This window comes from Gobio gobio (genome assembly GCF_949357685.1).
Source record: "Gobio gobio genome assembly, chromosome: 7".
Taxonomy (NCBI): domain Eukaryota; kingdom Metazoa; phylum Chordata; class Actinopteri; order Cypriniformes; family Gobionidae; genus Gobio; species Gobio gobio.
This window is the reverse complement of record NC_137103.1, coordinates 1,446,333-1,457,003: the sequence shown is the minus strand read 5'-3', so window position 1 is coordinate 1,457,003 and position 10,671 is coordinate 1,446,333.

Here is a 10,671-nt window from a genome sequence, read left to right as displayed (position 1 = left end):
ATTCCATAGATGTTAAAGGTTCTTCATGGAACCATCAATGCCAATACAGAAGATTTATTTTAAAGAGCGTAGACAAAACAAATAAGTCAAGTCACCTTTATTTCTATATCACTTTATACAATAAAGATTGTTTAAAGCAGCTTTACAGTGATAACAGGAAAATAATGCATCTCGGTTGTTGTTCAGCCGAAGTCAGTTCAGTAAAGATCATCAATTATTCAATTAGTCCAGTTCATCTATAAAGCAGCTCTGCAGAAAACAGCGATGTCATTATCCAGCTCAGTTCAGTAGTGTCAGTGCTGTCAGTTCAGTAATATTGCTGAATAATCTAAGCAAGCCAGAGGCGACCGTGGCAAGAACCCAAACTCCATCAGGAGACAGAATGGAGGAAAACCCTTGGGAGAAACCAGGCTCAGTCACTCAGTTCTCCTCTGGCCAATGAACAAACAGTGTATGATTATGATTCAGGCAACATTACAGGTCAGAGGTCAGATTGGGATCAGGACATACAAATATTCATCCAGTTCCTTCTGCTTGAAGATCAGATTCATCACGCTGGTATGGAGCTGAAGCTGGCCATAGGGTCTGTGCGGAGGACTGGTCTATTTTTTTGGTCTCTGCTGAGGATTTGTCCTGATGATTGTCATGTCGATGAGGCCGTCACAGGTGAGAGTCTAGTTAGCACGGTCTCTCAGCAACTTCAGGGTCATGCGTTGGTCATGTCTGGGCGCAGGTCCACCATCTGATCTGGATACGGCCCGTATCCGGCTGACTGCAGTAAACCTCGGGATAAACAGAGAGACTATCATTAGCGTAGATGCCATTCTTCTGATGATGTCACGAGTACATCAGGTGTTATGGGAAGGGTTCCCGGTTCCGGCTGACCTAGTTAATGCAGCCTGACAATCATTAAAGGGTTAGTTCACCCAAAAATGAAAATTCTGTCATTAATTCCTCACCCTTATGTCGTTTGACACCCGTCAGACCTCCGTTCATATTCGGAACACAAATGAAGATATTTTAGTGTAAAGCTGATGCTGAGAAAGGCTTCAGATAGGCCTCCATTGGCATTCAGTACATTTACACTCACAAGACCCATAAAAGGCACTTAAAACCTTCGTTACAAAGTCCATCTCACCACAGTGACTCTACAATAATTTTACGATGCGACGACAATAGTTTTTGTGCGGAAAAAAAAACACCTTTATCCAACTTGTTCTTGTCTTCCGTGTGTGCCTCCACGACGCATGCGCGAGAATATGAGGCAGATCCGGCGTTCGGACAGATGACCCAGAAGAGATTTGTTTACAAGCAGAGGAAGACGCGCGTGTCTAAGCTGATGAATTCTACATTGATCGTGCTTTAGGTCTCGGCGTAGTGCTCAAAATGGGACTAAAGTGTGCATTTCATGGATTCCCGAACCCCGACGCTACGTCATATTCTCACGCATGCGTCGTGGAGGCACACACGGAAGAACAAGTTGGTTAAAGGTGTTATTTTGATTTTTTTTTGCGCACAAAAACTATTGTCGTCGCATCGTAAAATTATTGTAGAGTCACTGTGGTGAGATGGACTTTGTAACGACGTTTTAAGTGCCTTTTATGGGTCTTGTGAGTGTAAATGTACTGAATGCCAATGGAGGCCTATCTGAAGCCTTTCTCAGCATCAGCTTTACACTAAAATATCTTCATTTGTGTTCTGAAGATGAACGGAGGTCTGATGGATGTCGAACGACATGAGGGTGAGGAATTAATCACAGAATTTTCATGTTTGGGTGAACTAACCCTTTAACTGATCTGAGTAATGTAAACTGATCATGTTCTGTGTGTGTGCCATAGTAAAGAGATGTGTTTTTAGTCTAGATTTAAACTGACAGAGTGTGTATGCTTCCCGTACAATGCTAGGAAGAGTTCTAGAGTTTAGGAGCTAAATAGAAAAAGGATCGACCGCCTGCAGTTGATTTGGATATTCTCGGTATGATCAACTGGCCAGAGTTTAGAGAGCGCAGTAGACGTGATGGAGTATAATGTGTTAAGAGCTCGCTCAAGAACTGAAGATAAACCATTTAGTGCTTTGTAAGTAATAAGCAAGATTTTAAAATGTATGCAATGTTTAATAGGCAGCCAGTGCAGTGTTGACAGAAATTAAAGCTTTAGCATAAGTTCTGCCGGGAAGACTTAATTGTCACGTCACTTAAACTTTTATCTGTCCAATGACATTCTAATACTTGGGTATAAAAGATTGGTAACTACTCATGTCTGAGTTCGCAGATGCTGACGCTCCAATCCACCGCCATCCTCCCCACCACCTCCAAGTCAAATCCTTCCCTACATCCACCCCACCACCACCAGGTTGGTCCCTTCCTCAAGGGGGGGTCGGCTGCGCCTCTGCCTTCGTCTTCAGGCAGGATATGCAGAGTCCGGACCCTCAGATTGCAAGCTACGGACGAGGCCTATGCCAAAGTACTTTATTGCTTGTTGGGTTGTTAATAAATGGATAATTGTCACAGTATTTATTCTCCCGAGTCTTTCTGGTAGAACCGGCTAATATGGTCATACTTCCTGGTTCTAGTAAGAACTCGAGCTGCTCCGTTTTGGACCAGCTGGATTTTGTTTATTAAGCCAGCAGGGCAACCACCCAGTAGAGCATTACAATAATCTACAGCTCATGAACGACTCAACTCACTGTTCAGCATTTTGCATTGAGAGCATGAGCTGTAATTTAGATATATTTTTAAGATGGTAGAATCGTGGCTTTCAAACGAGAGATTGGTATCAAAGAGCACACCCAGGTTCCGCACTGACCACGAGTGTGTGTGTGTGTGTGTGTGTGTGTGTGTGTGTGTGTGTGTGTGTGTGTGTGTGTGTGTGTGTGTGTGTGTGTGTGTGGGCATGTTTTCGTGAAATATCAGGACACAAATGTGTATAATGACATGGGTATGACATAGGTATTACAAAAAGAGGGTGAAATATGAGGACGTTACCCATGTCCTCACTTTTCAAAATGCTTATAAATCACACAGAACAAGTTTTTTTTCACAGAAAGTGAACTGCACAGTCTCCTGTGAGGGCTAGGTTTAGGGGCAGGGGCAGTGTAAGGGGATAGAAAATACGGTTTGTACGGTATAAAAACCATTACGCCTATGGAATGTCCTCACATTTCACAAAAACAAACGTGTGTGTGTGTGTGTGTGTGTGTGTGTGTGCGCGCGTGTGTGTGTGTGTGTGTGTGTGTGTGTGTGTGTGTGTGTGTGTGTGTGTGTGTGTGTGTGTGTGTGTGTGTGTGTGTGAAAGATTGGTATCAAAGAGCACACCCAGGTTCCTCACTGACCAGAGGACTGGACAGAGCAGCCATCAAGGGCCCTATCTTGCACCCAGCGCAATTGACTTTGTACACCGACGCATGTGTCATTCCTATTTTGCACCCGCGCAAAGCGCGCTTTTCCCTCCACAGAAGCACGTCGCTAAACTAGTGAATGGACTTGCGCTACCTGGGCGGTTCAGCGCAAAAAAGGAGGCGTTTTCCGGCGCAAACAATCCCTGGTGCTATTTTGCTGTTCCATTAAACAATTGCGCCACTGACCAGAAAAAACCTAGTCTAAAGTCAGTGGTGCGTTGCGCGTTGTTCATTATGCTATTTTAAGGGCGCATGCTTGACCATAATGTATAGCGTGCACAACGCGCATACACTTTGCTCATGTAATCTACACAGATGCAACAGTTATTTTTGCAAATCATAAATTGTTACACTAAAAAATATTAACACGAGATGACGGAAATCATTGTGGTGTGCCACGAAGATGTGAAAAAATAGGCATAAATCTAGCTTACAAATTATTCAGGCTAATTGTAGTCTAATAATTAAGGAGACCTGTTTGCCCAATAGTGGCAACTTCTGGCAAGACATATATGTATATAAGGACATCTAACAAATTGGTTTGTCCGTCAAGAACCAGGAAAAAAAATCGGTGAGGGTGGACGCAGCGATGTCCTCTGCTGGCGTCAGGTCCTGAGTAGAGGCAGATCCACCTCCCGCTACACGGCGTGCCCGATTGATGCTGGCAAGCTTGGGCTTTCCCCGTCTTCTGATGTCATTGTAGCGCTTGCGGCACTGGTGCGACGTCCTGGGGATGCCAGCTGATGAAACAATTGTGGCTATTTCCTCCCACACCTGTTTAACCGACGCTATTTTGGGTGGGTTTCTCCCATCCCCATACAACACAACTTCTCTGTCTTTCACTGCTCTTACAAGAACATCAGTCTCCTCGGCTGTGAACCGCTCCTGGCGTGCGCCTGGTAAATACGCCATAATAATAGCAATCCATAATGGAACTTGCGCACCTGCTTTTACAGGGAATGTTGGATGACGCTCTGATTGGTTTATTCACGTTACGCCCAAACCACACCTATGAATAATGAAGCTACTTCAGACCAACCCATTTTAGATTTGCGCCGGGCGCAAGAGCCATTTATCCCGCCGGGAAAATAGCAACAGCGCCGAGACCCGCCCACAAAGTTACTTGCGCTTCGCGCTTTGACACTTGCGTTTCAGATCGTTAAAATAGGGCCCCAAGTGTTAGACAGTATTGTAGGTTACTACTTGTGGAGCTTTTTTGTCCAATAAAAAATTTTCTGAATTGAGTTGCAGGAAATTATTGGTCATCCAATGTTTTATATTATATAGCTCTGCATTCCGTTAATCTTGTGAATTGGTAAGTTTCTTCAGGGCGTGAAGAAATATAGAGCTGAGTATCGTCAGCATAACAATGCAAACTAACGGCATGCTTCCTAATGATATCTCCCAGTGGTAGTGTCACAGATACATCAGCGTCAGACCTCTACACTCCGCCCATCCGCTCCGCTTCACCCGAGTTCTGATTCATCGCACCTGTGTTCATCACCTGTCCCTAATTCCCCATCACTGCACTTCCTGTTATAAGCACCTTCAGTTCCTTCAGTCATTGTCAGGTCTCGTCGATACTACATCGCCATACTGACTCACTCACTCGATCCCTACCTTCAGAAGACTTACCTGTGTTCCTTCATCCGACGATCCTTCCTCAACCAGCCTGCCTTCTTCAGATCACCAACCTTGAACTTTCACCATCCCGACTTCCATCCTGCATCAGATAAGAGACTCATTCAGAACACTTCATCAGTTACCGCTCCAGTTTATCTCATCACTTCTTCCTGTCTGCCGTGACCATTATATGTTTGTGTTAAATAAATATCCTTTCAACTTACCTGTTTGTGTCATTCAGCAACCCTGACAGAAGACCTGACCAAACATGCACGAACCATCTGGTCACGGCGACGGAGAAGCTTCCACGCCGATCTTCACCACTGGATCCTCACCTGTCACTTCATCACCCGCCATCAATTCTTCTTCGTCTGCCTCTGTCAGTCCCATGGCCCGGCCAGCGCCCTTCTCTGGCGAGGAGGGGGAGTGCAGCGGATTCCTCCTGCAGTGCGAGCTGTTCATGGAGATGAACGCATCACAATTCACCTCCGAGAGATCTAAGGTAGCTATCTTCATTTCCCTTCTCACTGGAAGAGCATTGCTTTGGGCACAATCGCTTTGGGAAGCGAAAGGAGCTGTGACTGAGACCCTGAACAACTTTATTGGTCACTTCCGGGTTGTATTTTCTCCAGTCGCTAATGCTTTATCAGTTCATGATCAATTATTTCATCTACGACAAGGCAAGTCATCTGTTTCTTCATATGCCCTTCAGTTTCGAACCCTAGCAGCCTCTAGTGGATGGAATGAGCCGGCTTTAATCACCGCCTACCGGCAAGGGTTAGATCATGAGATCCGGTTACAACTCACCATTCATGATGATGCCATTGGTTTGGAAAGTCTCATTCAGCGTTCCATCAGAGTGGACCAATGCCGCACTGCCTGTCTGCTCGCTCAACCTGCACTGCCTCCTCCTCGTCCTTCCACCTCAGTCAACCCTCTAACACCAGAACCCATGGACCTCAGTTCTGCACATTTATCAGCAGTTGAACGCCAGAGACGTATCTCTAACAACCTGTGTCTATACTGTGGATCCGCTGGCCACCTGCTAGTCTCTTGTCCAGTTCGTCCCCCACGACCGGCGGTGAGTACAGTACATCTTCCATCACCCATTTCTCAACTGAAATACACTACTGTTCAGATCTCACATCGTCAGCACTCTCTTCCAGCACAAGCGCTAATCGACTCTGGGTCCGCTGGTAACTTTATCTCCCGTTCCACTCTTCAAAAGCTACAAGTCCGCCATGAATCCATCCCGCAGTCTCTTCAAGTGCATTCCATCCTCGGCAGACCGCTCGGTCGTGGGAGGATATGTCACCGCAGCCCCTCTGTAACAATGAAAGTTGGTTGTCTTCATCAAGAGGAATTGTCTTTTCTGGTGTTGGAGGGTTCTACGGCAGATATCATCCTGGGACGCCCGTGGTTGGAACTTCATTCTCCAGATATCAACTGGTCTACGGGAGAGGTTCGTCAATGGGGAAGTAACTGCTTTTCACGCTGTTTATCTCAGGTTAAAAAGGTGTCTCACCATCATTCATTACCCGTCCAAAAGATTTCCATGTGTACCACCTCCATTGAAAGCCCAGCTATTAACGACCATCATGAGATTCCTCACAGTTACCGGGCGTTCCAGGATGTCTTCGATAAGCAGCTGGCCACGAAACTTCCACCACATCGGCCATGGGACTGTGCGATTGACCTACTGCCTGGGGCGGTCCTACCGCGTGGTAAAATCTACCCACTGTCCATCCCAGAACAGAAGGCCATGGAGGAGTACATCGAGGAGGCACTTCACCAAGGATACATCCGACCTTCTACTTCCCCTGCTGCTTCAAGCTTCTTTTTCGTCGGTAAGAAGGACGGAGGCTTGCGCCCCTGTATAGATTACCGGACCCTCAATAATTCCACCGTCAAGTATAGGTATCCTCTTCCTCTGGTCCCAGCCGCCTTGGAACAGCTTCGTGGTGCAAAGGTATTCACTAAACTTGATCTCCGTAGTGCTTATAATTTAATTAGAATTAGAAAGGGAGATGAGTGGAAGACCGGATTCATCACTCCTGCAGGCCACTATGAGTACCGCGTCATGCCCTTCGGGCTGTCCAATGCTCCAGCGGTCTTCCAGGGGTTTATGAATGAGATATTTAAAGATTATCTGAACCAGTTCGTTATAATCTACATCGATGATGTCCTTATATATTCTACCAGCCTGTCTGAGCACCACCATCATGTCAAGTCAGTTCTCCAACGTCTTCGGGATCATCAGCTGTATCTAAAACTTGAGAAGTGTGAGTTCCATCAAGAAACCCTCCACTTCCTAGGGTATGTGATCACTCCTCAGGGAGTCACCATGGACCAGAGGAAGGTGGATGCCGTTGCCAACTGGCCATTACCCATCACCATCAAAGAGCTGCAACGATTCCTGGGCTTCGCAAACTTCTACCGTAGATTCATTCAAGGTTACAGTCAAATCAGTGCTCCTATCACCTCACTCCTGAAAAAAGGGGCCAAGTCTCTGTCCTGGACCTCTGAAGCCACCCAAGCGTTTGATGTGTTGAAGCAATCATTCAGTTCCGCTCCTACCCTTGTGCATCCCAATCCAGATCTTCCTTTCACCGTCGAAGTGGATGCGTCCAACACTGGGGTAGGAGCGATCCTCTCTCAACAGCAGGGGAAGCCTCCTTGACTCCATCCATGTGCCTTCTTCTCCAAGAAGATGTCCCCGGCGGAGCAGAATTATGATATCGGCAACCGGGAACTGCTGGCTATCAAGCTAGCTCTGGAGGAATGGAGACACTGGCTGGAGGGAGCGAAACATCCCTTTATAGTCATCACAGACCACCGAAATCTGGAATACCTTCGAGAGGCCAAAAGACTCAACACTCGTCAAGCTCGCTGGTCCCTTTTCTTTACAAGATTCAACTTCAAGGTAACATACCGTCCAGGGGACAAAAATGTCAAGGCTGATTCATTATCTCGTATACATCAACCCGATACCTTCACTCCAGAACCTGAACCTGTCCTCCCTCCAGCCTTGATTGTTAGTCCCATCCAGTGGGGTATAGATGACCATATAGCCGACGCCACCCGAACCGACCCTGCTCCGCCGGGAGGGCCAGTGGGACGGACTTATGTTCCCACGCGTCTACGTCCGTCCCTCATGGACTCGGTCCATACTTCGCTGGGCTCTGGACACCCAGGCAGTCAACAGACCCTCTCGCTCCTTCAACGTCGGTACTGGTGGCCCAGTATGAGCCAGGATGTGTCCCAGTACGTTAAGGGCTGCTCAGTCTGTGCCATGGCCAAGGTCCCTCGTCGGCTCCCAGAAGGTAAATTAGTACCCTTGCCTATTCCAACCAGGCCGTGGTCCCATCTGGGGATAGACTTTGTTACCGATCTCCCTTCTTCTCAATCTCAAACATGTATACTGGTGGTTGTTGACCGTTTCTCGAAGGCCTGTAAACTCATCCCTCTGCCAGGTCTACCCACTGCCTTCGAAACGGCAGAAGCATTATTTAACCAAGTCTTTCGTCACTTTGGGTTACCAGAAGATATCGTCTCCGATCGCGGACCTCAGTTTATATCCAGGGTATGGAGAGCCTTCTTCAACCTTCTGGGAGTCACAGTCAGCTTGACGTCAGGATACCATCCCCAGTCCAATGGCCAGACTGAGCGGAAGATACAAGAGGTCGGACGGTATCTTCGATCCTACTGCCATGACCATCAAGACTGCTGGAGCAGGTATCTACCCTGGGCCGAGTATGCACAGAATTCCCTTCAACAGTCCACTACAGGTCTCACGCCGTTTCAGTGCATACTCGGCTTCCAGCCGCCCCTGTTTCCCTGGTCAGGTGAGCCTTCAGATGTTCCAGCAGTCCATCATTGGTTCCAGGAGAGCGAGAGGGTCTGGGACTCAGCTCATGTTCATCTCCAGAGGGCTGTTCGGAGACACAAGAGTCAGGCCGATGCTAGAAGATCTGCGACTCCGAGGTATCAACCAGGGCAAAAGGTCTGGCTCTCCACCCGGGACATCCGTCTCCGTCAGCCCTGTCGTAAGCTGAGTCCCCGATATATAGGTCCATTCGCAATACAGAGGCAGATCAACGACGTCACCTACCGGTTATCACTCCCTGCACACTACCGCATCTCACCTTCATTTCATGTCTCCCTGCTCAAACCCTATGCTGATCCTTTGTTTCCTCACTCCTCAGAGTCTGGCGCTGATGAGGTACCTCCTCCCGTGGACCCCGCTGACGAGAACATCTACCAGGTCCAGGGCATTCTCGATTCCCGACGACGGGGCAATCAACTGGAGTACCTCGTGGACTGGGAGGGTTTTGGACCTGAGGAGAGATGCTGGGTTCATCGTGATGACATACTAGACCCTATGCTCCTACAGGACTTTCACTCATCTCATCCCAATCGTCCGGCGCCGAGAGGTCGAGGTCGGCCCCGTCGTCGGGTCTTTCGGCCCTCAGGAGCTGGCCGTGGAGGAGGGGGTACTGTCACAGATACATCAGCGTCAGACCTCTACACTCCGCCCATCCGCTCCGCTTCACCCGAGTTCTGATTCATCGCACCTGTGTTCATCACCTGTCCCTAATTCCCCATCACTGCACTTCCTGTTATAAGCACCTTCAGTTCCTTCAGTCATTGTCAGGTCTCGTCGATACTACATCGCCATACTGACTCACTCACTCGATCCTTACCTTCAGAAGACTTACCTGTGTTCCTTCATCCGACGATCCTTCCTCAACCAGCCTGCCTTCTTCAGATCACCAACCTTGAACTTTCACCATCCCGACTTCCATCCTGCATCAGATAAGAGACTCATTCAGAACACTTCATCAGTTACCGCTCCAGTTTATCTCATCACTTCTTCCTGTCTGCCGTGACCATTATATGTTTGTGTTAAATAAATATCCTTTCAACTTACCTGTTTGTGTCATTCAGCAACCCTGACAGGTAGCATGTACAGGGTGAAGAGCAGCGGTCCTAGCACTGAGCCTTGTGGTACTCCATACTGAACTTGTGATCACTGTGAAATCTCTTCATTTACTGCTACAAACTGATAACGGTCGCATAGGTATGATTTAAACCATGACAAAGCAATTCCACTAATGCCTACATAATCTTTGAGTCTATTCAGAAGAATGTTGTGTTCGATAGTATCGAATGCAGCGCTAAGATGGAGTAACACTAATAGAGAGATGACAGCCACGATCGGATGATAAGAGTAAATCATGTGTAACTCTGATGAGAGCAGTCTCAGTACTATGATACGCTTTAAATCCTGACTGGAAATCCTCACAGATACCATTTCTTTCTAAAAAAGGAGCATAGTTGTGAAGACACTGCCTTTTCTAGTGTTTCTGACAGAAAGGGTAGATTTGAGATTAGTCTATAATTGACTAATTCTGTAGGATCAAGTTGCGTTTTTTTAATAAGCGGTTTAATAATAACCAACTTAAAAGTTTTCGGTACATATCCTAATGACAAAGATAAATTAATGATATTAAGAAGAGGATCTATGACCTCTGGACGCATCCCTTTTAATAGCCTAGTCGGTATAGGGTCGAGCATACATGTTGTTGATTTTGATGATTTAACGAGTTTAGCCAATTCTTCTTCTCCTATAGCAGTGAATGTGTGTGTGTG